Below are 27219 nucleotides of genomic sequence, written 5' to 3'. Positions count from 1 at the left end.
TGAGTGGCTGGTTATGCCTTTTGGCTTAACTAATGCTCCTGCTACTTTCATGAGATTAATAAATGATGTACTCAGACCTTTTCTTGATGATTTTGTTATTGTGTATCTGGATGACATTCTGATTTTTAGTAAAACGTGGGAAGAACACTTAAAGCACATTAAGCAGACATTAGATGTTTTGAAAAGAGAAAAACTTCATTTTAAACTCTCAAAATGTGAATTTGGCAAAACATCTCTGAATTATTTGGGTCATATAGTAGGGGGTGGTGAATTGAAAATAGATCCATCTAAGGTGGCAGTCCTTGTAAACTGGCCTAAACCCAAGTCTGCTACAGAAGTGAGAAGCTTCTTAGGGGCAGCACAATATTGGAGGAAATTCATTTCTAACTTTTCCTCGATTGCAACTCCCTTACATGTTTTAGCAGGATTGAACAAGGTGTTTCAATGGAGAGGCAAACATCAGAAAGCCTTTGACACCTTGAAAGAAAAGATTAGTACAACACTTGTACTAGCATTTCTTGATCTGCAAAGACCATTTGATATCCAAACAGATGCTAGTGACTATGCCATGAGAGCAGTGTTGACACAGCACGGTAAAACCATATGTTACCATTTTGAGACTTTTAATCCTGCAATAGTTAACTATCCTACATTTGATAAAGAATTGTATGCATTAGTTCAGAGTGTGAAAAATCAGAAATATTACTTAATGGGCAAAGAGACAGTAATACATACTGATCATCAACCAATTCAATATCTACACTCCCAAACTAAGCTGCAGCAATCAAAACACTATAGATGGATGGGTTTTCTACAACAGTTTCATTTAGTCATCAGATATAAAAAGGGCATACACAATAAAGTTGCAGACATGTTATCTAGACCCATTATAAATGCATCTGCTATACTTAAGCATAATTCTGTGCTACATGAAAGCTACATTGAACAATATGCTCAAGATATAGAATTTAAAGATGTATATGCAACTTTAAGTTAAGGCAAAAGAGTAGAAGAATTGGATTATCATGTAAAGGACCAACTCTTATACCATTGTGGGAAACTCCGCATTCCACAAACTGAGAGAGTAACGATAATTAGAGAAGCACACAATTCTCTGATATCAGGTCGCTTCGGGGTAAGTAAAACAGTTGCACAGTTGCAAAGATTTTGTTGTTGGCCAAAAATGAATGAGACAGTTTCTAGATATGTAAGAGGGTGTACTATGTGTGCTAAAAGCAAGCCCAACAACAGAAAACTAGGCTTGTACACTCCATTACCAGTTCCTTCTCACCCTTGGGAAAGTGTTTCCATGGATTTTGTTGGAGGACTGCCTAAATCTAGGAAAGGTCACGATTATCTATATGTTGTTGTGGATAGATTCAGAAAAATGTGTATTTTGATGTAATAAACAAATTACAGTTGAACAAACTGCAAAACTGTTCTTTGAACATGTATGGGTTCATTTTGGATTACCCACTTCCATTGTATCTGATCGAGACACCCAATTTGTGGGGATGTTTTGGTCAAGTCTGTGGGAACAAATGGACACCAAACTGAAGAAAAGCACAACTTTTCATCCACAAACTGATGGCCAGATAGAAGTAGTTAACAGGACAGTGATCCAATTACTCATAGGATATTGCAGCAAACATCCTAAGCTTTGGGATGAACATTTGTGTTATGTGCAACATGCTTACAACAGAGCAAAACATTCTTCTACACAGAGATCTCCTTTTGAGACCTGTTTTGGTTTTATACCAACGTCTCCTTTGGATTTTGTCTTTGGTAAAGATACCATAGTTGAGGGACACAGTGATGTGAACAGGGCAACCAGGTTCATTGAACAAATCCAGGAGATCCACCAGGCAGAACAAGAATAGTTGGAAAAGAGCCAAGCCAAATACAAGGCAAGGCATGACAAGCATCGGATGGAGCATAGTTTCCAAGTTGGTGACCAATTCTGGCTGTATATCAGCAAGGACAGGATGCAAGGTGAAGGTAAAAAGCTAAAGCCTATCAGGTATGGACCTTTCAAAATACTTGAGAAGATTGGTGAGAACGCTTTTTGCCTTGATCTACCAGCTTACATGCACATCTAGTTAGTTGTAAATGTAGATTGCTTAAGATTGTTTCAACCCTCACTAATTGAGGATCCCGAAGAGCAGAGTCAATTGCCTTCTATTGATGAACTTGCTACCTGAATATATTAATGAGTTGTAGGAAGACACAGTTTTGGACAGGAAGGTGAGGACGACGTGCAGAGGAGATGTTGAGTACCTCAGAGTACGGCTCAAGGGTTCAAAGCCGAGCAGTGCAAAGTGGATTGAGATTGGACAAGTGAGACAACAATACTCTCACTTAGTCAATGCTTGAAAACCAACTTTTGGTGGTCCAAAAGTTTTTTCAATGGGAAGGCCGTGATCCGAATTGGATCCATGAAAAATAATCAAAGTACCATGACTGTATCAGATTGGGACAAACTTCGAATTCGAGAGCGATCAGAAAGACCTCTGAACAGTGGCAGTTGGCAGCTAGCGTGGAACGACGAGGACCTCGGTCAAAGCGCGCTGACCGAGGCCCATGGAGACTGTGCATGAGGAAAAACTGGCACTTGGGAAGCCCGGATTGGGAAAAGGAGGCAGTTTCTGATGTGCGATTGGCAAAACCCCTCGAAAAGGAAAGGCCCCGAGTGCTCGGTCGCATGGAAGTTGGGAAAACCATGGGGAAAGCGCTAAAGTCTAAAGGCAGGACCCATGCTCTAAAACCAGCAGTATATCTGGGGCACGCTTGGGCGGTAAGTGGATTTGGAGAAAACGAGCGATTCCATTTAGCGCCCAACGCGTGGCAGGTGGATGAGAGAGAAAACCACTGATCATCGCACGCTAACAGTCGAGTAATTCAACCACGTGAAATGAGCGAATGACGTTGGATCTAGGGGCTCCAGATCTAACGGTTGAGAATGTGCCTGATGAAAGAACCGGATTTGATAGGGGATTAAGTAGCGATCTATAAGGATTCGAGGTCCGATTTGACCACTGAGGTGGCGGATGAGTCATTTCCCGACGTAACCGAAGAATTGAACCAACGAGGAAGAGTTGGCGTAGTTAAAAAGAGGACAAGTGGCCACCCCCTGTGAGTCGATGACCATGACACAAAGACAGGGAATTCCAAGTGAACAATAACAGACGATCCGACGGAGGTGGAAGGGGAATTGAACAGTAATGAGATAAACTAGATTTAAAGCCATGAACAGAGAACAGAAAGGACGAGAGTGGACACCAAGAGGAAGAACCAGAAAAAAGAAGACAAAGACAGAGAAAAGAAAAGACAGTGAAGCAAGAAGCAGAAAGACAGAGAGCCGAGCTGACCTGCAGCATAAGGCAGCATCAAGCAATCCCTGAGAGGATCTATCGGGAACTGAGCACCACATTGGGCTCCTCCCATTAAAGACCAGAGAGGTCAAGAGATGGTAAGGAAAAGAGTCTATGCACTCTAGTGGCTTGGGGAATCTAAGGAACACCTTGCCAAGTAACTCTATTTCAGGAGACTCAGATTGAGCTCCTTGTTATAGACATTTTTGGGCACTGCAACCCCAAGCATAAAATTTCCATAAACCAAGGGCTCCTAAGTCCCTAAAAGTTTTGTTCCAACCCCTAAAGGAACAAGGTCAACTGATTACAACTCCTCCCAGAAGTTCTCCATGAAAAACTGCTCAGAACTGGTCAAAACAGGATCATTTCACCTGCTCCATAGGCAAAGTGCGTTGCATTGCACCTAAATACAATGTGTGGGTGCGTTGCATTTCAAAAAGCACTTCTATGGGGTGCGATGGGCAAGAAATGACAAATGGCAGTGTCATTCCGCGAGGTGGAGAGGCAATGGAAGCTTCCAGAAACTTCTCCTGTGACACTTGCCTCTCTGAACTCGACGAAGGATGAGTAAGAGACCATCAGTCTCCAAGTGGAAGCAAGAACTATAAGAGGGAAGACACTAATCAAATCACAAGCTGACTCATCCCCCTTGCAGATATCTATACATGGATCCCTCATCCCAGAGATCCAGAGGCTGGAATTTTGCATATTGTAAGGAATTGCTGTTGGTTTCTTGAGACAACATCAGATTGTTGGGTGATATAAGATTTGTATGAGGTGAAGAGAGGCTTACTTGCTGAGAGGATGATGTTGGGTCAAAACAACTGGTTGTAACTCCCCTTGGCTCTTTCTTGTTTATCAATAAAAGCTATTCAAGTTTTCCTCCATACTCTTGTGTCATTTATGTTTGCTGCATTTGTATGGTCAATTTACATCTGATCCTAGATTGTTTATGATTATAGATCCATGTTCTTGTATAGTGCTATGCTACTGTGATCTTACAGGTACTATGTGAAGACTGGGCGTGCAAGGGAACAAGTAGCGAAAGACTATCAAGAGAGAGAGGAATCGAACTAGGAGATTAGCGCAAGACAAAGGTTGGTCTTCTTTGTTCTTCTCTCATCTATACTTCATAAAGGAAAACGAAAGTAGACTTTACTTTGTTTGTTTCTAAGGTAGCTGTCACACCTTAGTGGGATAGAGCAGTTCTATATAGACACTTTTCCCTGTAACAAAATGGCGTCTCCGCTGGGGACGAATTAGTTTGTTTGTTTATCTTCCTTGTTGTCTACTTTATAAACTTACAGACGAAGCCTCAAGTTGTGCCAGGTAGCTTTCGAACTGCATTTGCTCTGCAAATGTAAAGTATATAAATGCCGTTTTAGTCAATCTCCGGGATTTGTTTATAAATTAAACAACTGATTTACAAACTCTCTGATTGCCTCTTGTGATAGCTCTTAGAACCTCTTTGGATCTACCCCTGATTGTTGCATTACTGATTACCATTTGCTCGGCCAAAACCCATGAACTGAACTGCAAACTGTGACCCGGAACCCAAGCAAAGTCTCGTCTCTGGCCCAGCGGAGGTACTTTTCTGTGAATCTGAAATTCAGCGCACTTCCCGAGTGTAGAAGGTGCGCTGCATTTCAAATTCACCGTGTTGCAGGTGCGCTAATCAGACTAGACATTTTCTAGTTTTGGTTTCTGTGATTCATTCTTTTCAGTTCTATTTATGAATTTTGCTGCCTGTAATCAGTATATCTCTATTTGAAACCCCTTTTCCTTGCTGTTATTCCGCCTCCTTTGTACAAAAGAACTGTAAATGTTTTTGTGTGTTTGTTGAGTCATTTTCAGTTCTCCTTTGCAAAAAGTAACATAATCACATTTTCGTCCTTTGATTTGAAAGTGTCGCAAGTGTCGTTTTCAATAATAGGAAAGAGTTTGATTGCTGTAGATAGTCGATTATCCTGTTACTATTGTTTTTGGTCGAAAACAAGTATTCATTTCCAAATCGTAGAATGTTGTGATTGTCTCCATTTTGATTTCGAAAAGAAACTTGTTGATAATTTTCGCTTGAAAAGAAATTCAGATTTGTGCATCAACTTTCTTTTTATCATTCACATACTAAGAAAGTCGAAAACAAATACATGCATGTGCATTTGCATTTAGACTGTCTGATTGGTTTGATTTAGGAAAGTGCATTTAGAGTGTGCTCTTTGTTCTTTGTGAAAGAATTCTGTCTTTCTTTCCTTAGTAGCTAGGATTTTCATTGCGCAAAGAAGATAAAAAGGTTGTTTATCATCTTAGATTGCATTTTAGGAATTGTGTATATACATCATGCGGTGAACCTGAAAGGCAAACTTCATAAACAAGATCAACTATAAAATAAATTCAATGAATCTAACAATGCTTTGGAACCTAACGCACAACATCTAGAAGTCTAGGCTAGAGACGTATTCCGGCGTCGTAAAGCCTGGTAACTTTTGTTCTCACTGTTGGTTGGGTGATTCCTCCACTTTGTGACGATAAGTGCCAGTACAGACTTGTGCTCCCACATACCGTCGAGTATATTTTGGGAGACCACAATAGGCTTAATCCTTTATCCATAGGAAGCCGTGTCTGCTGCCCTATCGATCGCAATGCATTGAACACAACATTCGGGAAGATTGACTGCCATACCGTAAAAAGTATTCTGCAGTTTTGCGATTCGTTTGGTAATCCCTCTACCTAGATTTCCATAGCAGTCCCTTTCGTTCCTTTTCAGACTCCTTAACGGAAAAGGTCCATCTGAGAACTTGTCACTTCAGGCTCATTAAAAATCGAAGGAGACTAGAGTCATCATTTGTTTTTTCTCGACTCTTAAAAATTGAAAAAACAAGTTGTGTCAAAGCGTCTAAAATTTATTTTAAACGAAATAATCATCACCTTTTCTACGTTGGTCTTAGGTTGAAGAAAATGGAGTCCACCAACCAAGGAATTCCCCTTGGGGGAAATCCTAGTCCCTTCTCCTCTTGGGGAGATGTTGGTGCACCCCATATGGCCACATTGTTGCTTCCAGGACTGACAATCGGCTTGCCTATATGGCTCTTCTCAACCTCTGTCGTTCAGAACACCACAATTCCTGAACAATCGAGTCAGCAACTAAACAAATCCAGAGTTACCCCTCAACCCTCTACTTCATCTAATTCTTCCTCTCCTCCTTCCTCTTCGCTTGATGAGGCTGGTAAAGCCAAAAATCAAGTACCTGAGAAGAAGAAGGAAAAGAAGAAGAAAGAGAAGAAGAAGAAGGAGCCAAAGGCGAAAAGGGGCAACCAAGCGTCGTCTAGCGAAAATCCACACACTGCATTGACCAGGCCTAAATCACCATGTGTCATTTGCAAAGGAGACCAATTTCATCAAGATTGTCCCTACATCCCTCGGATCTTAAGGGATTGGTCTCCTTGTTTGCACAACCCGGTGTCGTCAACCTCTGATGATCATGTTGAAAACACACCGTTAACTAGTGAAAGTGAAGCCCCTGGAAAAAAAGGAAAATGCAGATTTCCTTGTAAACTGTGTGAAGGTGATCATGCCGTCCACCGTTGTCCCTTCTTAAACGAGGCTAAAAGAGTTTTGGACGATCGTCTAGTTTCACCGTTACGACTTCCTCCTGGATATAAAAAACTCTTTCCGAGTCCGTCACTAGTTGAGAATCCGGCTGACCGGCCCATATGGTCAGCCGAAGTTTCTATCATCGAAGAAAAACCATCTAAATCAACACCAGACGAAAGTCAAAAGGTCAAGGCGGCGGTTGACCCGGTCTTGCCTTTAGAGGTTCCATCTTCAGATGATACGTCCACCGAAGAGAACAAGGATGACACCGTCCAAATTCTTTTCGTCAGCACAAACTTCGATGAACATGGGGGCAATTTACCCGTTCCTTTACCGCAAGAAGGAAGTTCGTCAGAGTCGTACCCGACCATCTATTCGGTCCCACCTCCAAGCAACCTAGTTGTCTCCTTTGACTGGAATCAACTAGGCAGACCCCGTTTACCGGCTAGTTTACCATTCCGAATCATTGTTCAAATATATAGGATGGTCATGGTCGGTACCATCATAGGTGAAGGGGCTTCTGTGAGTATCCTTTCCTCGACTGCTTGGAAAGCGCTTGGTTCGCCATCGCTTTTGCCTGAGATGAGAAATCTAACAGGCTTTGATAAAGGAACCAGTCGACCGTTAGGTATCCTTCCCAATGTGCCCATAACATTGAGAAGGAAAACCGTTCAAATGAATGTAATGGTAGTTCAAGGACCCCTAGATTATAATCTACTCCTTGGACGAGACTATATTTATTGCATGGGAGCGATTGTCTCCTCACTCTTTAGAGTAATGTGTTTTCCGCACGAAGGAAGAGTGGTCAAGCTCGTAGACTAGCTTTCATTCCCCGGTTCACGCATAGTAAATAGTCATATACCATCCCTGAATGGTCTTTTCATGCAAGAAATGTCTCAATCCCCAGTCCATCCACCTGATGAGCGCGAGTGATTCGGGGGACATGACTGAAACCCAGGGGGCATGCACCCTGGTCTGCTTCGGCAGGAAAACTTCGGGTATAGGGTAGGTTTCCGCGAGAGTATATGACCTCCGTACTCCCGTCCGTGATTGGAATAGGGATTTGGACTGGAATAATATTCTCTTGTCAAATTTATGTGAGTGGAGGTGTCTGCACCATTCACCTTTGTCTATTTCGGTAGACATCGCTGAAGAAGTGTTTTGTTTGCGGTGTGAATAGAACAATCTTTGGTAACCTGTAAGAGGTAGGCCTCTCTCGGTAAAGCAATTGTTTTGGCGGATAGAAGTAGGGGTAACCTTGAAACTCTATTTTATACCTGGGGGCATGCAAACCTTTTGGAGTGCGAGCAAAGAGTGGTCATTTATCTGTTTTTTAGATTGGTCGTTTCCTAACTTGCATAAAGAAAGGATGTGGGGAAAAACTCTAAAAATTGCCGTTTTAAATGAGACTTTCTTATTATATGATTGGATTAATCGAGCAGTTTTAGCGCATAGTTCAAGATCGTTAAAAAATAAACATAAGCCATGAGCAAATGTTTCCCCCCACGTTTAAGCTCATTAAAAAATGAACTATTTCCCGGTAAATAACCATCGTGAATGTAGTACTTCAGCCTTTAAAGCCTTGGTCGTGTTCTGATCCATCACCTCCACCTCTATATTGGCCGATCATTCATCTCCATTTGATTGTTTACCCATTTTTGAGGAACAACTGCGAAGAGTGATCATGTTAGCCATCCTTGTAACACTGCCGTGATTGGAAAATTCCAAACCTTACCTGGAATCAGCTGCTACCCAGTTTTATCACTTGTTCCTCAAAAGAGGAGTCTCCTTTAAGCTCTTTTCAACTGACTCGTAAAATATGAAAAGATTGCCGAGTCATTGGCCTCTCCAGCTCGTTAAAGGGACAGGAAGTGTTATCCCTCCTCTAGATTTTAATCTTTTTGGACCTGAGGGATTATTACACAAAAAGATCGAGCGCTTGTTTTGTTCGGCTTGTTAAAAGGATCGAAAATTCATCCCTTCTGTATTGTTTTATAATTTTTCGGACTTAAGGGATTAGATGATGAAAAAGGAATTTTGGAGTTCCCTTTACGTTCCTTTTCAAACTCTCTAAAAATGAAAAGGACCGAGTTATCTTTGTCGTTAAACTCGTTAAAATTTAATGGCGAAAAACTTGTCTATAGACGAGAACGAGTTTCACTATTGCTAGGCTCGTTAAAACATAGCGATGGGTTTGCCCGAAGGGAAAATTATAGAACAAGCATATGTTATCCTCCTCAAGCTTGACAAAAATAAAGAGGTACTGGTCAGCAATGACTGGGGAAAAACTGGGAAGAAAACTTGAAGAAACTTTGTTGGTAGCAAGTCTCTCTTGAACATGACACTTTCACTCCGCATCCAAGTTGGGTTGGGTTGTTTCATTTGCCGGTCACATCACCATGGTCCCATCACACCATCCACATTTGGGGTTAATGCTACCAATCCATCATGTCAGTGTCGCCGATATGTTCAAGAGAAATCATTCAGAGAGTTCACCTGTGTCTCACCCACTACAATACATTTACCTCCATTCTTTCATGACCGCCACCCTGAACCTTATATCACCAGACCATTTTCACCTCCATTAAAATCATTTGCTCCGTTCCATGTCATTGATGTGTGTTTCATTAAGGCCCTCCTATGACGGATCGCTTCTTGTCGACATCATCTCATTATCCAAGAAGTCGATCTAGGAACACCCCTTCAGTACTTTGAAGCTTGCATGCCTCAAAGGAAAGTTTCTCACTTCCGGCGACAGGTTTACATCATTGGCCTTCGACCGAAAGATTTTGCGTGGTGTTCGACGCCAAGTCCTTTATTCACAGCACGTGAATTGTATTGCAGTACCTTGAGGGTCATCATCATTATCGGTGATTCCTCTCGCGCCTGTTAACAGCTTACATCATTGGCTGGTAATCAAGCGATGTCTTTCCATGTTCGACTCCAGAACATTTCTCACATGGATCGACTTGTACTTTGAGTGAATATCGAATGAGATTGAAGACCCCAGATCTAGTTTCATCCATCCGGGCTGCGATATACGTTCTGGAAAATAAAGGCATCAAATGTACATCATTGCTGCACAGATAATCATCCAATCAAAGGGATGATGGCTCTTCCAGAATCATCAGTCTACACTCAGACGATTGTCTGTCCTATGTACATGAAAATGAATTTATGAAGCTGAGCATGGGAATGCCCGCGTCAGCTAGATCATGAAAATATTATGAAGATAATGTATTGTATTGTATCTTATTACAGGTCTCCTCTCAGCTTGAAAGAACTTCGGATCCTCATTATAAAGCATTTCACCCGGCATCCAAAAACGATTAACGACCTCATGCTTTAGGGGGCAACTGTTATAGACATTTTTGGGCACTGCAACCCCAAGAATAAAATGTCCATAAACCAAGGGCTCCTAAGTCCCTAAAAGTGTTGTTCCAACCCCTAAAGGAACAAGGTCAACTGATTACAGCTCCTCCCAGAAGTTCTCCATGAAAAACTGCTCAGAACTGGTCAAAACAAGATCATTTCACCTGCTCCATAGGCAAAGTGCGTTGCATTGCACCTAAATACACTGTGTGGGTGCGTTGCATTTCAAAAAGCCCTTCTATGGGGTGCGATGGGCGAGAAATGACAAATGGCAGTGTCATTCCGCGAGGTGGAGAGGCAATGGAAGCTTCCAGAAACTTCTCCTGTGACACTTGCCTCTCTGAACTCGACGAAGGATGAGTAAGAGACCATCAGTCTCCAAGTGGAAGAAAGAACTATCAGAGGGAAGACACTAATCAAATCACAAGCTGACTCATCCCCATTGCAGATATCTATATATGGATCCCTCATCCCAGAGATCCAGAGGCTGGAATTTTACATATTGTAAGGAATTGTTGTTGGTTTCTTGAGACAACATTAGATTGTTGGGTGATCTAAGCTTTGTATGAGGTGAAGAGAGGCTTACTTGCTGAGAGGATGATGCTGGGTCAGAACAATTGGTTGTAACTCCCCTTGGCTCTTTCTTGTTTATCAATAAAAGCTATTCAATATTTCCTCCATACTCTTGTGTCATTTATGTTTGCTGCATTTTTATGGTCAATTTACATATGATCCTAGATTTTTTATGATTATAGATCCATGTTCTTGTATAGTGCTATGCTACTGTGATCTTATAGGTACTCTGTGAAGACTGGGCGTGCAAGGGAACAAGTAGCGAAAGACTATCAAGAGAGAGAGGAATCGAACTAGGAGATTAGCGCAAGACAGAGGTTGGTCTTCTTTGTTCTTCTCTCATCTATACTTCATAAAGGAAAACGAAAGTAGACTTTACTTTGTTTGTTTTTAAGATAGCTGTCACACCTTAGTGGGATAGAGCAGTTCTATATAGACACTTTTCCCTATAAGACTCCTCATTGTAAATATTTTCTTTAAAGACACAATAAAAGAAGGCCACCATTGAAAGCTGGACCGGAGACGTAGCCTTGGAGAATAGGGTGAACTCCTTATTAATTCTTAGGTTCTTGTATTTGCTTACTTTGTTTCTCTGTTGTTTTCCATATTTCCAGTGTATGTGTATTTTGCAATCTGATCGATCCGTTGCCTAAAATAACATAGACACGCACCAGCACATGAGTCTGTAATACCTTCATTCAATAGTTAATTAACTGAGGTCACTCATAGGGTGATTTTCAGATCAAAGGTTCTCATATGGATCAACATGAGTGTCTTTCCATACAACTTCCATTGATTCATTCTCAATAGTTGCAACAATTGTTGTGTTTAACTTTCTCTTATTTCTTTGTCTTTTTACCACAACCTTATGAATAGGGTTGTAAAATATGTCTAGAGGAGGTATTTCTTCAACTTTCAAGACAATTTCAGAAGTGGGGAAAGCTGGGATGACCTCAATTTCTTGAGTATCTGTGACACCTTGCTCTGTTTTCTTTGGATTTGTTACCCGTTGAGTCTGTTTGGGGGTCTGGTTTCAGATGTCTCCTCAAGACATGTCCCTGTTTGGAGCTTTTGATTGAATTGCTCCCATTCCTTGTTTAGATCAATAACTGGAATGTTCCCTGTTTAAGCTGATGTGGAGACATCATCTGTATGTTTCTTAGGCAAGGCCTATTTGGTAGTTTCTTCAGTGTTTCCTTCTTTATTTTTCTCAGAACCTTTATTGGGATTTTCTTCTCCACTCTTAGATTGATGCTCTGAATGTTCTGACTCCTAAATTGATCTTTCTTGTGATTCTTCATGAGAATGTTGTTTAGAACTTCCCTCCAGGCTCACACTAGGAGAAGGTTCTCTTATTTGTTCAATTTGTAATAGGTCCAATGGCACCTTCAACAATATTTTATTTTTTTATACATGGAAAGCGTTGATGTCATCTGTGCTTAACTATAGCGATGCTAAATGCAAGGCCTGTGAAAATGATTCAGCTCCCTGGAAGAGGTCATCCAATGGATCCTCTTCATGAGTAAATTGCCAGTGAAGTCTTTGGCAACCTGGTTTGGGTCATACTGTCGACCTGAAATCACGGCTAGTTTTAGAGATGTAATATTCTCCATTTCTTTCGTTGCATACCCAAAATCATGCAGTGCGAAAGTGCCGCATTGCAGTGGAAAGGTTAGCCAAATGGAATTTTTCATTTCCTTTAGGTTTTTGGTTAAACTATCCCCTACTGTCTGGTAAGCAATCTCTCTTGCTAGTAGTTTGTTTGGAACATAATATGGGAGGACATGTGGAGCTACAATGCTCCCAAAAACTCTGATATAAGTAAATGTTTCTTCACCAAACCATCTTGCGACTGGAAAGATGTCTATCTTTGCCTCTTTGGAAAGCCTGGGGGTTGTTTTATAAAAAATGGTTTTATAAATGGGTAACATAATACCATGGAAAATTCTATAGAAATGGGAACTAAATTGGGATTCCCATAATATTTTATGATACACATGGATGGGGAGAGGGTTCTGTATAGTCCATTTCCAACCCATGTTTGGAAATTGTGAGAAAAAAGATATGGCGTCCATTACATAAGCGCTCATATAAAAAGGGATAATGATTCGTGAGGAGAAAATTCTCTTTTCCCTGTATTCTCTAATAGCCATAGCTAAATTATCAAACAGAATATGACCCAAATTGATAATCATTGCGTTAGAAACTGCATCAATTAATGGAACCCACTCTATGGAAAATTTGGTAGTATCAGCTTTCTCAAATAGTCTACGCATCATCGCAGCTACGAAATTATGCAGAGATGAGAGGGATGAAATTGGTTATATACCAGATTTCTCCTGTTTGAATTTTCTGGAGCCCGACCTCCAGTTCTGCGTAACATCCATTGGGTCCTCATTTTCTTTGGCAAAATGTTCAAGGAAATATTTATCATAGAGCTTTTGTGGCTCTGGTAGATGGTACATCTGGCGCAAGTTGTCTGGCGTGAAAGATCCCATAACCTCATGTCTTGAATTTCTAAAAATCCTATCTGAAATATTCACATTATCAATTATCCATTTCACCATATCTGTGTATGGTAATATCTTGGGCCTTACAACTATTCTGTGTAGAAACGAACATGCTACTTCAAAGTAGGAAGCCTAAGATGATACTTCAATGTCAGTTGTTGCCTTAGTTTCCAGTGGCCTCAATTTTTCTCCCTCGAGTAAGTTATACATGGCTTCCCACGATGTGGTCCCTCCATCTTTGTTGCAGGTGGTATCAGAGAAGAGTGGGGGCATGTCCGATTTCTCAGATGTAGTAGCTTTTCCTTTCTTCACCATCTTTTCAAATGTTGTTTCCTTTGGAGGTTTCCTAAAATTGAGCAATAGAGATTATCAGAGAAACACATAGAGCAGAAATAACAGTGAAAATGCAATGACATAGTTAATTTTGAAAGATGACAAGGAAGAAGATTTTATTTGAAAATACAGATGAAAGATATCAAATATCGTTGAGCTGTTTTAAACTCAAATGACATTAAAACTCATTAACTACGCACTAAGGTCTTTTCATTATTTCCTTTATGACTTATTTAAAGGGTGCGATGTCGATGATGCGATTGCGATTAATGGTAATTATCGCAATATCGCAAATCACAATATCAGTTATGGGCCACTTCGAAGTCATTTAGTGTTTTGTGATATGCGATGCGACCAACATACCTTTTATCCTTTTGAGCGCATTTCGCTTAAATGAATAATTATTGCATAAAGTAGTTCTTTTACTATGCATCAAACCTGATTTAATTTATAACATTTTTCATAATTCTATCGGTTCCGCATCGCAGTTCACAGCCTTTTAATGTTTCACAAGTTTGGCATTTGTGTAAAAGTTGCGATGCGATGATCATTTGACTTATCATATCGCAATAATGCAAATCACATATCCTTAAGGTTTTGTTTGTTTTGTGCTTTTATGAATGTCATTATGCTATTGCGATCAGTCCTTTATTTCATAATAAATACTTTAAGCCTTAGATTTAAAGAAAAGTCCAATGATACCATAATTTTGCTATGGTGGTCTTTTTATCGTAATTCGCGGATCCCGATTGTCAATTAAACTTTGTTATGCAAGGTCCAGTGATTTGCGACAACTCGAGAATTCTTAGTCACAAAGGGATATGGCTTGATATGATGAGTTCATTCAAAATTTTATTCCTAATATTTCAAAAAGGGAAGCTCTCATTTGCTAAGTTTCTTGAAAATTTTTAAAGGGTCCCCATTTATTAATAGAATATTAACTATTAAATCAATAAATGGTTTTTGGGGAGGGGTGTGTGTTGTTGAACAATAAAACCAGATGTAACCCACTTATTTTTTATGAAAATGAATGAAAAAAGGTCCTTCCAAGCTCACAATAAAAAGCTCTCAACTTGAAAAGAAATTTTATCTCTTCTAATTTATTATAAAGGCGAGCTCTAGATCCTACATCAAATATTTTTACAAAGTCAATGAAATAGCACAAGAAATTGGTTTTATTATTGTGAAAATCCTCCTCAATGATCCTCAACATAAAAAAGAAATGTATCTTTGAATGAGAACTCCTAAATCCATCTTGTCCTTTAACTCTTTTTTCATGTTTTTCTAGCCATATATTGATCTTGTTTTTGAGAATAATTCCATATATCTCAATTAAAGGGGGATAATCATGATGGTGCTATGCTTAGAGGAGGGATTACTTTTATTTCCAATTTCAATAGGAATAGAAAAGCAATGAGTCTAGGGTTTAGGGAAACTCTACTCGACTACTAAATTGAAGAGCTTGTGAATGTAAGGGATGAGGAAGACCTTCCAATATTTAGGATTTCTATTCAGTAAATTTCAATATCCTTAGCTTTCCTTTTTGTGAGCCAATTTGTTAGAATTTTGAATCTATGATATCATAAAATCTTTGATACCATGCAAGAATTTAAGCACAAGCCCAAAATCACGGTTCCAACAGAAAAACTCTAGTAGTAGTTGCAAGACAAAATAAAAGAATAGAGAATAAAGGATCACTTAATAGACTAAAGGACCAAAAAAACCAATTGGAATTCACTTGTATTGCATTGCTTGACTTGGGCACATATTCAAATACTAGTGAGAAAGGAAAATGCACACTAGTTTGGGGCTCTATATGTGTGAACAAATAGCAAAAAAGCAACACCCCATCAATTCCAAATATCTAGCCCAAAGATTGAGTTGTGTAGTGAAAGATGGAATTAACTAATGATATGATGAACTATAAATAAGTGAGAACTAAAGAAAAATGTCACACATACAACTCTTAACTCCAAAAATTTAGGTAAATACCCAAAATAGGATTAAATCTAAGGAGATAAGGTTTCCTAGGTAAAAGGGATAATTGGATAAAGTTTGGAGAAAGATTTATGGTGTGTATTTGTGGATCCATCACATAAAACATTTAAATTGCCTAGGTTGTTTGAACCAGCATCCTCAGGACGATTAGATGGAAACACATTTACATGTCAGAACTAATAAAATTCAATTTGTTATATATTATAATTATGTTTTTATTAATAAAATTAAGAATAACTTTTTAGACAAAAGAAAATCAAAATACATATATTACATTAAAATATATAAGTAGTAGTTATAAATTATATAACTCTATTTAAATTTGATTAATAAGCATATAAAAGTTTTAATACTTACAATATATCAATATTTTTAACCATGGATATTCACGCTCACTTTACTTATTAAATTGTAAATAGGGTTTCTTATAATATCATGCCTCATCAATACCACATGCCCAAAAACCATCTCTCATCTCACAATCAAAACATTTTTTAAATATTTTATTTGAATTTATTTTTATCACATTTTTTAAATTAAATTTAAAAGAAAAAATATTATAATTACTTTTGAGATATATCTAAATCCTTTATCACATTAAAATATATAATATATAAATAGTAGGGATAAATTAAGATCCATTTTACCATATAAATTAAAATAATAATTTTTTAATCATATTTAAATTTCATTAATAAGCACATAAAAATTTAATACTTACAATATAACAAGATTTTTAACCATGGATATTCATCTCCACTTTACCATGGATATTATTAACTTGTAAATAAGATTTGTTACAATAATATGGGCCATACAGCATGCCCAAAATCCATCTCTCATTCAACAATATATTTATGTGTGTGTGTGTGTGTGTGTGGTGTCTAGCTTGGTCGTGACCTTAAAATTGGATAATAATAATAATAATAACAACAACAACAACAATAATATGATGATGGTTAATGTCCACTGAGACCAAACCTTGGTCTATAGGACCCAAAGAAACAAATTATTTAGTTTGATTTAAGATTTTATTCCTATGCTAAAAAATCTTGGAGAGAAGCCTCCCGAGCTCACTATAATTTTGACATTGTAAAAGGCTAGGAAGGTCAGTATTGCAACGAATATTATGAAACTGAGATCTAATGTGTTTGTACGTAGGGCACTCTAAGAGGAAGTGGTTTTCATCCTTGATGTTCCTATTCTCACAGAGATGGTAGATCCTTTCCATCCATGGTGTTTTAGGAACTGCCCAATGACCTGTTTCACTATGGAGCTCATGAGAGTTCGTTCTAATCTTCGCTATATTAATTTTCTTCTTTGAGCTAGTTAAAACATAGAGATACCTTTGATATTCTAGGGTGGGGTTGATGACCTTCTTATAATAACTAAATTTTCTTTTAGCTGCTAAATCTTTCTCACACCACGTTTTTTCTTTGAACTTAGAAGTAACAATATTTTTAATGTTATTAATATTTTTCAAAGCATCATTCTCATTGATCTCCCGAAGGTTTAACGAGGCCTTCGTGTCTTTATACCACCCCTACTTAAGCCTTAGGTGGTTTTGGCTGGAATTTAAAGCTAGCTTAGGAAGTCTATGATATCCTCTGTTATTGAGTTTGTGCTTGTACAACAGAAGCCTAGTCATAGCTAGGCTCTCGATAGGGGAAAGACCTACTTCTATAAGGAGAATATGATAGGGTGTATTGATTTTAATTTTCAAGTTATGCGTTATAAAACACTTCTGGATTTGCTCAATCTTTCTCCAGGATTCTCTAGAGATGCTACAACCCCAAACCTCACATCCATATAAGATAACAGGAGTGACTAAAGTTTCAAAGAGGAACTTCTTTTTATCCCACATTATGAGGTTTTCCATTTTATAATTATTTTCAAGACCAAAATAAGCTTTCCACCCCCCATTAATCCTTTTCTCAATGCTATAATTCTAGTTGAGCTTGTGATGAATATCAATTCCTAGGTACTTGTAAGAATACACTTCCTCCAAGTTATTATTGTCATACATAAAATTAGCGTAAGTGTCCTTCTTGGATTTGATAATCATAACTTTTGTTTTGTCAGTGTTAAAAGTCATACCCATGGTAGAGCAGAAATCCTTAAGAAGCCTAAGTTGTTTATCAAGATGAGATGGGCACCTTGCGAGAAGAACACTATCGCCAGCATAGAGAAGAAGGATGATGACTATCCCAGCTAAGATCGTGCCAGCACAACCTGCTTCCTCTAAATATATATTTTATTTTATTACTTTTTTGCACTATGAGACACTCTCCAACCTGGTAGGGAAGAGATGCTTTAGTGTACTATTATATTATGTTATCGAATAAATAAATAAAATTATTAATTATAATTATGAACTAAAACATTTTGATTTACTGGAATTACATAAAAATAAAAAAATAATTTCCAAACCTAGTTTCTTCCCGATACATTACATGGAGGTTTTGAGTTGGTTTTGAACCATTATTGTGGTTCATCATGAAGATAGAGGTGGATAGCCTGACTAGAGGAACAACTAAATACAATAGGAACAATTAAATACACGGTAGGTCACATCTCTATCGTGATGATGGTCCACAGTGGGTGGTTTGAAATGTGTGGACCTCAAAACTCCCATGTGATTTATCTTGAAGAGACTTGGTTTGCAATCATGAATCACAACAAACACACACACACACACATATATATATTAATTACCAACCTAGATCCATCTAACTCTAGATCTATCATGGGCAGAGAGGGATCAAATCTCTTAGTGCAAGCCTTCTTTTTGGAGTGCGAAGAATTTGAGAAAATGTTCACATCTCAAAAGGATTTGATCCCTTTGAGACAATATGTGGACCTCAAAACTCCCATGTGATTTATCTTGAAGAGACTTGGTTTGCAATCATGAATCACACACACACACATACACACACACAAATATATATATATATATATATATATATTACCGACCTAGATCCATCTAACTCTAGATCTATCATGGACAGAGAGGGATCAAATCTCTTAGTGCAAACCTTCTTTTGAAAAAATGTTCACATCTGAAAAAGATTTGATCCCTCTGAAACCATGATAGATATGAAGTTAGATAGACCTAAGCTAGTGAATTTTTCAATGTAATTTTCCCGATATGAACCAATATTTAATTTTGGCATATTTACATAACAAAATATTTTAAAACCCATTTAAAATGTGTAATTTCTTCCATATAATTTGCCCAATAATAAAAATTTTCACTTTTTAAATATAGTGAAAATACATCTCAAACCATAGTTGTAAAATTCAAATTCAGATTAAAATCAAAATTGCATACTATATTATAAAAATTTGAATAAAGAAATTACAGTTCCAAACGAAATCTATGCATCACCGTAAAAATTCTAAAGGAAAAAAGCTTAGTTCCAAAAAAAATCAGTTCGAAAACAAATTCCATAATAGGCACTTTAAAGACATGTATTTGCTTTTCTTGATTTATTTTGAATTTTGAATAATCTTCTATTAGTGGGATATAATATAACAAATTCATATATGATTTATTTAAAAAAATTCACAATAACTTTTTTCCTTTAAAATTTTTTCTATTTTCAAAACATATATATATATTTTAATTTCCAAATTTATTTATGTCTATGTTAGTTTATTTTTTTCTATTTTCAAAACATATATATATATTTTAATTTCCAAATTTATTTATGTCTATGTTAGTTTATTTTTGTTTATTAGAGAGGCCGATAAACTTACATATTTCTTTCTGGGTTCTAAGCAATTAATAATTAAATTCTATTTTAACTCTTAACCTATCAAGTTTCTAGAAAGATCAAATCTCTCCCCGTATAAACTTTTCCTCAAATTTGGCGCTCAAAAAAATGGTTTGCATTTTAGAGATTTAATACTTAAAGACTTAATATATCTAGAGTTAAAATAAATATTATCATCTTTAATGACAACCCTTTCAAAAAATATACATACTATAAATATTAACTACTAAAAATAATAAAACCTAAGAAATATAACAATTTCATATATATGATTTACTTGAAAAATTTCACAATCACTTTTTTCCTTCGAAACTTCTATTTTCAAAACTTAAATCTATTTTTTTTTTTTACTTCCAAACTTATTTATGTCCATGTTAGTTTGTATTGAGTAATATTTTTATTATTTTAGTTTATTGAAGAGACTAACAAACTTACACATTCCCTTCTGCGTTGTAGAATGTACCTCTTCTATGCCATTAATAATTAAACTCCATTTTAACTCCTAACCTATCAAGCTCCCTAAAAATAATTAAGTGACTAACTATGTAATTAATTACATACTTCATAATTGAAAGTTATTTAAATATAATTAAATATTGTTATTTTATTTATTTTTAATCTCTGAACGGAGCTCAATTTTTGGGTAGATATTGGTTGGATCCTATATGAAAGCTGGTATAAGTATTGAAATTACGAGTATTAAATGTAATTTATTAATGATTTGTAATTTATTTATATAATTGAATGATTATTATGTTTATTTTTTATTTAAAAATTAATATAGTGAAATAAAATAAAATAAAGGTAAGTTTTTATTGAATTAATTGATTAAATTGATACGAATAATTATTGTAGTGTATGAGGTAGCAAAATAGATGGTTTAAGTCCTTTTTTTTGAGCTGGAAAAAGATATTGGCTTGAAACTTTTTGCCTAAAAATTCAGTTATGATAATCGCTGTTTTGGTCGAAACGAAATACAATTATTTTATAATTCAAATATTTTCAATCATAGTATTATTTAACCCACAATTATACATTCATATTATCTAATAATATATATAGAAATAATTATTATAATAATTAATTTTAATTATTTAATTTAAAAGTGTTATGCATTTATATTATTTAACTCAAAAAAATTATATAGAAATAATTAAGGAATTTTTTTTTATCAAAAATTACATAAGAAAAAGCCTTTGGAATGATAATAGTTGATTTGGCCTAAACCAAATGCAATTATTTTATAATTCAAATATTTTCAATCATACTATTATTTAACCAACTTGTTATACATTCACATTATCTAATTAAAAAATATATAGAAATAATTATTATAATAATTAATTTTAATTATTTAACTTAAAAAAGTTATACATTCACATTATTTAACTCAAAAAAATTATATAGAAATAATTAAGAAAAGTCTTTCGTTAGAAATTACATAAGAGAATTTTTTGGTGAAGGTTTTTCTAATTAGCAAGGGTGGTTTGGACTAAATAGACCAAATGAAGAGAGACTATGATAAAGGCTTAAATAAAGAGCAATAAGGAATATTTTTGAACAATAATATTTAAATTATAATATTAATTTATTAAAAACAATTATTATTAATTAGATTATATTAAATGGCTAGTTTTTTAAAATAATATTTAAATTAATATCATAATTTAAATATTATATTTCAAAAACTAACTCTTTAATATAGCCCATACTTAATAATATTTGTTTTTAATAAATTAATATCATATTTTAAATATTATTCTTCAAAAATAGAGGTTCTGGCTCTTTATTTAAACTTTTACCATAGTGGCTTCTTCATGTCACAATGATGATGAATTACACTTGTTGGTTCGGAAAAAGGGTCAATAATAAATTATACTTATTGACTCGAAAAACATTGGTAAAAAATTCTCTTACGTGATTTCTATCCAAATACTTTTCTTAATTCATTAGGAATCACTCAAATCTGAATTCTAGAAATAAATTATATTGATTAATTTTAATTACCTAACCAAAAAAAATATCATTATAATAATTATAATGATTAATTTTAATTACTTAACCCACCAAAAAAATATAAGAATAATTATTATAATGATTAATCTTAATTTGATTTAAAAATGGAATAATTGGGTGTTGTTCGTAATTTTTGAAGTTTTCGGTTTATAGTCAAAATTGCACAGAATCCGGTTGTGAGCTATTGAGCCACATCCGCCTTCACATTGGCGTTACGTCTTCTTTCTTTAGCGCGCCCCTGGTTCTTTCTTGATTTTACCACATCCGCCTTCACATTGGCGTTACGTCTCCGCCTTCACATTGGCGTTACGTCTTCTTTTCTTTAGCGCGCCCCTGGTTCCTTCAAAAGTTTTCTTGATTATACCACATCCGCATTCACATTGGCGTTACGTCTTCTTTCTTTAGCGCGCCCCTGGTTCCTTCAAAAGTTTTCTTGATTATACCACATCCACCTTCACATTGGTGTTACGTCTTCTTTCTTTAGCGCGCCCCTGGTCCCTTCAAAAGTTTTCTTGATTATTCTCATACATTCCCACTACTCTACGATGGCTTCAGCTAGAGAGATGGATGGCATTCTGGGAAATCCAACCATGTCTGAAACACTCGAGGATTTGCAGCTTCAAGGCCAAGAGACATCCAGTTTAAGTCTGAGTTACGGCGAGCGAATTAATCGTCCCCTGTTAGATGTAGTAGACAAGCTTCGTAATTTAGATATTATGAAAGAAGGTATCGAATTGCCAAGCATTGTGGTGGTGGGAGATCAATCAAGTGGAAAGTCCAGTGTACTGGAGTCCTTGGTAGGAATAAGATTGGGCATTTGCAGTTCGAGAGTTCCTCTTATTTTGAGATTGCAGAAATCCGAGGCAGAAGATTGTGGAATTGTGATTGAATGTAAGGGTACGAAGAAGCATATCACAGAATCTGAAATAGCACAGACGCTCAAATTGGTTACAGAGGAGATTGCAGGATCAAGTAAGGACATAAGCGATACACCCGTAACTCTTCATGTGAAAAAGTTTGATGTCCTGGATTTGACAATGGTGGACTTGCCCAGCATCACTAGGGAACCAGAAGATATCTACCAACAAATCTCAAAAATTGTCATGCAATATATTTCTCCCAAAGAAAGCATAATCCTCAATGTGTTGTCAACTACTGAGGATTTCCCTGTCTGTGAATCCTTGAGGATGTCAGGGCAGGTGGACAAAAACGGCGAAAGAACTCTGGCCGTTGTCCCTGTAATCGACGAGTTTACTAAAGGGCTTATGGATGATGTGAACATAGGACTGGGTTGTGTCTATGTTCGCAAAAGCGTGGGAGATGAATCGCATGAAGAGGCCAGGAAGAGAGAAGCCGAGCTGTTTAGGTCACATTCTGAGCTGAATAAAATTGATAAATCCATGGTGGGTATACCTGTTTTGGCTGCGAAACTTATGCAGATTCAAGCCAAGAACATCAGCCGGTATATTCCTGATATACTTAAAAAAATCAACGAAACCCTTTTGCAAAGGCAATTTGAATTGCGTTCCCTGCCACAGCATATAACTAATACTTCCGAGACCATAATTGTTTTTATGAAGTTGATGGATTCACTGAGGGATTCATTGAACAAGCTTCTCATAGAAGGAGACTACAGAGAATTTTCAAAAGAATCAGAAATGCATTGTGCTGCCCGTTTAAGGGATATGTTTGAGACTTACTACAAGGAGCTGCTGAGCTATGACATTGTGGAATGTAAGCATTTTCTTGTGCAGGAGACCAAGATGTGGGAAGAAGCAATAGGGGTTGGGCTTCCCAATTTCTTACCCCGTTCGGTCTTTGCAAACTTGTTGGAAAACCCTATAGAGGAGATGTTGAAAATAAGTCTTGGGTTAACTGGTAAAGTCTGGGAGTATGTGGAGAAGGTGGTTGTTAAGGTCATTAACACGAATTTTCAGAGTTATCCCCATCTTCTCACAGCAGCAACGAGAGCCTCTCGAGCTCTGGTTACAAAGAGAAAAGAGGAGTGCATTCAATATGCGAATCAGATGATAGAGATGGAGAAATCCATGGACTTCACATTGAATCCAATTTACCTGGAAACTTGGGCCAAATTAATGCAGCAGAAAGATAAGTTCATGCACGGAGTGCGTTTTGAAAGAATTGCTAAAGAACAAAATTGTGCGCCTGCATTTAATTTCGGCGCAACTCCGCGAACAGAGTCTGTCACTTTCAGTTTTAATTTGCCAGCACAACCGGATACTGAATCTTCTATAGATACAAATACAGTCGTGGTCGAGGGTATTGGAAAAGTTGATATAGGAGAGGTAATGAAAACCCCAGGCGGTCGATTGGAAATTGCCTTCGACATCAAAATGAGGGTGATCGCTTATTGGAAAGTAGTCATTCAGAGGGTAGGTGATGGAATTCCTTTGCATCTACAGTTCGTTTGTCAAAATCTGATTAAGAATGGTTTGGATGAAGAAATCGTGAAAGAATTATCAGGGACAGATCCCAGTAAGGCACTGGGGGTGATAATGGAAGAGAGTCCTCGCATTTCTGCCAGAAGAGAGAATTTGAAGAAGAGCGTCCATTCATTAATAGAATCACAGAAAGAAGTTGCAAAGATTATTGATCAGTTAGGGAATGTTCAGTAGTAATATGTGTAGAAGAGGAAGAACTGCAATTGAAAAAGCTTTTGTATTTAGGAATGCAAGCTTGGAGAATCTTCTTCATAAAGTTTGTTTGGAATATCCATGAATTTTTGAGGTGTAATCTCTAAAATATTTTGAGAGAGGAAAAAAGGGTGTTAAATGGACTACTTTACTAGTGTGCTTTGAGTCTATAATTGTTTTGTTTCAGAAATCTCATGTAGCATATATAGCATATAGATTATGTAAATAAGTCTATTTGTCTTCTTGAACATTGAAGTATACAACTTAAGTTCAGGCAACTTTTCTCTTACAGGTAAATACTCTTATTCCCGTTCAGTATTTTTGCTTTTTGTGAAATGTTGCTTATCATAAAATTTAGTGTGTTTTTTATTTCACAATGGTGTTGTGCTATGAAGGTCAAGACAAAATCATCCCAGACCTGTGCTAGGCCTCATCTGCACTGTCTGGTTGTTTTGAATTTAGATTTTCATGCTAATAAAAACCGCATCACCTCATTGATTGGCTCTAGGCCATACAGCCATGCATGCTAAAATTTATCAATTTGAAAAAAATAACCCATTTCACGAGGGAAACATTGCTATCATTTACCAGCTTGAAAAGGATAATCTATTTCAAGGGGGAAACGAAAACAGTCTTGACTTTTAATTGTAAATGATGAGAGCCTGTGCATGCAGTAATAGATACATATTGCTGGCAATAGATGGCACCTGGAGCATTGCTCATGCCAATCAATTTGATGGATGCCTTTGCAGTCCATCTGCCAATAACATTAATAATGAATAGGATAACAAGTAGTCAGATATGCCATATGTTGGTGTTCTGTAATAATTTTTGCGAATTCAAAATCTTCTCCAATCCTGTTTTTTTGTTTTGTTTCATATTGATTATGAAGTTTCGTTCGCAGCAACTTATGGCAATCAATTCTTTATTATGTTATCTCTAATAATAATGTGACCAGCCATTAAAACAAAGGGAGCATTCATGCCTCCAGCGTGCATGCACCAACTTCACTTAAGTGTTAGCTGCTGCTCCAGATTTAGCATCAGTTTATTTTTGTGTTTGCTTTTTGAAAATTAGGTTGGTGCCATCCTTAGTGGTAGTTTTGATTTTAGCCAAAGCACACGAGCTAGGGAAACTTCCAGTTTCAGACACAGCATATTTTTCTAGGTAGTAAGCACTTCTTGCATGCATATCCGTCTCTCCTACTAGCCTCACTTCTCCAGGTAGTTGGTTCATAAGAGAGTTGTATTGTTCTAACAGTTTAGGATTAGGGTTCTATTGCTAGCCTAGGGATTCCACAGGGATGGAGAGGATTGGTAGTAAATTAGTAATCCTGGTTTCTCCTAGTATATAAAGGAGATGCAGGGAGGAAACATTGTGTTGGTTAGCGAGTTCTCATTTTGAACTATTACATTGTATTTTTTTCCTTTTGTATTTAGTATGAAGATAGATGTGATTTTGAGTCTAGACTTATGTATTTGTTGTTCACAATTCCAACCGTATGTAACATTTCCAGTAGTATGTAACAATATGTGTTTGTAGATTATTGTATTCAGAAGTTGTTTTAATTGGAGCTTTTTGTGATTTTAGTTATTGAGTGTTTAGGTTATTTCTGAGTGCAGAGTTTGCTTACCATGATCTGAAAATGAACATGATATTATAACACATTCGTTGAAATCTTTTGGCACTGTTTGCATGGAGATACTAGTTCAATGTGTGAGGGAATTGTCAAAAGGTTTTAGTGGGTGTGATGGCCAATTGTCTTTAGTGATCGAAGAGTTTCAAAGTTGTGATAGGATGAATGGTGTGATGCCCTAAGTTCTTTAGTGATTGAGTGTTATTATGTGCTTGAGAGAGGCATTTGCACCCATGATTGGTTGCTGATTTGATTGGATTTTTAGATCATTGTTTGGTATTGTTGTGTTGTAAAAGTTGCAACATTGACTAGTCTTGGTTTGAGAGAGTGTGACAGATTCAGAGGAAGTGCTAACTCATCACCTTGTAAGCGAAAAATGTAAATGCTATTGGAGAATTTTGATCTATTGGGTTTCATTGAAGTGATCCTCACAACTCTTGTTGATCCTAGGGACTTGGTCATGTATAACAAGAAGGTGGCTAAAGTGAAATGAATTATTCTAGATTCAGTGAAGGATCGTCTTAATTCTCATATCATGGAGAGGAAATTTTCTAAATGATATCTTTGATGCTTTGATCACAATATTAACCAAAATATTCTACTCGAGAACAATTTCACTAGCAACTGCATAAGCAACTCAAATACAGTGGCCAACTACATGATGAAGATCATTGAGTTGAGAGATCATCTTGTTATCAAGATGAAGGTGGAGGATGAGGAGGTGGTTTTCACGACACTAAATAGCTTCCTATCACTTAAGACATGTTCGTTTAGGGTATTTGTGATCGAGAGAAGTTTTCTAGCTTTCCAAAGCTCCAAGAAGATTTCATCTAAGAGGAGACTAGGCTAGAGGCTATTTTAGTTAGAGTGGAGGAGAGTGAGAACCTAACCCTCATTGGGAAGCGAAAGAAAATCTTAAGAATGGAGTCCTTGTGAAGGATTGTGAGGGTTGGAAGGGAGATTTAGGCTCTTTGAATCCACAGAAGAAATATTTGAACCATGTCAAGTATGTGGAAATTTTGCGAAAGGGTAGTCTTACTGCTCAAACTAGCAAGGGTCTTGGGAGGGGATCCTGTTGAACAACTACTAGGTCAAGGGGAAACAATGGAGTGATATTCCACTGTCATCTCAACTAAGGATTCTTGCTATTTACAAAATTTCACCGATGGGAGGAGAGCCGGTATAAAAGGAATCACATTGATTAATATGTCAATGAATAAATGAAGGGTGATTTGTAAGGCCTATTCACAAGAGAGACTCAATTATATGGCTTTCTTTCTCAAAGGAAAGGTGATAGGCTCTCTAGGAAGGGCTAAGAGGATCTTTGAGGATATGGTTTGGGAATATATCTTTTTAAGAGGGTTATTAGACCCAAAATTCCTTATGGAG

The 27219-nt window shown here is 36.8% G+C and overlaps 1 pseudogene; it reads left to right on the top strand.

Moving 5' to 3' along the window:
* The first annotated feature begins 22085 nt into the window (after positions 1-22085).
* Positions 22086-24176, top strand: LOC149211615 (dynamin-related protein 4C pseudogene; annotated as a pseudogene).
* Positions 24177-27219: the final 3043 nt, after the last annotated feature.

This window comes from Pinus tabuliformis, chromosome 1_1 (assembly GCF_031772625.1).
Source record: "Pinus tabuliformis cultivar Carrire ecotype Pingquan chromosome 1_1, CPIR1, whole genome shotgun sequence".
Lineage (NCBI taxonomy): Eukaryota > Viridiplantae > Streptophyta > Pinopsida > Pinales > Pinaceae > Pinus > Pinus tabuliformis.
The sequence above is the reverse complement of the archived record's forward strand: the minus strand, read 5'-3'. Positions and strand labels throughout refer to the sequence as shown.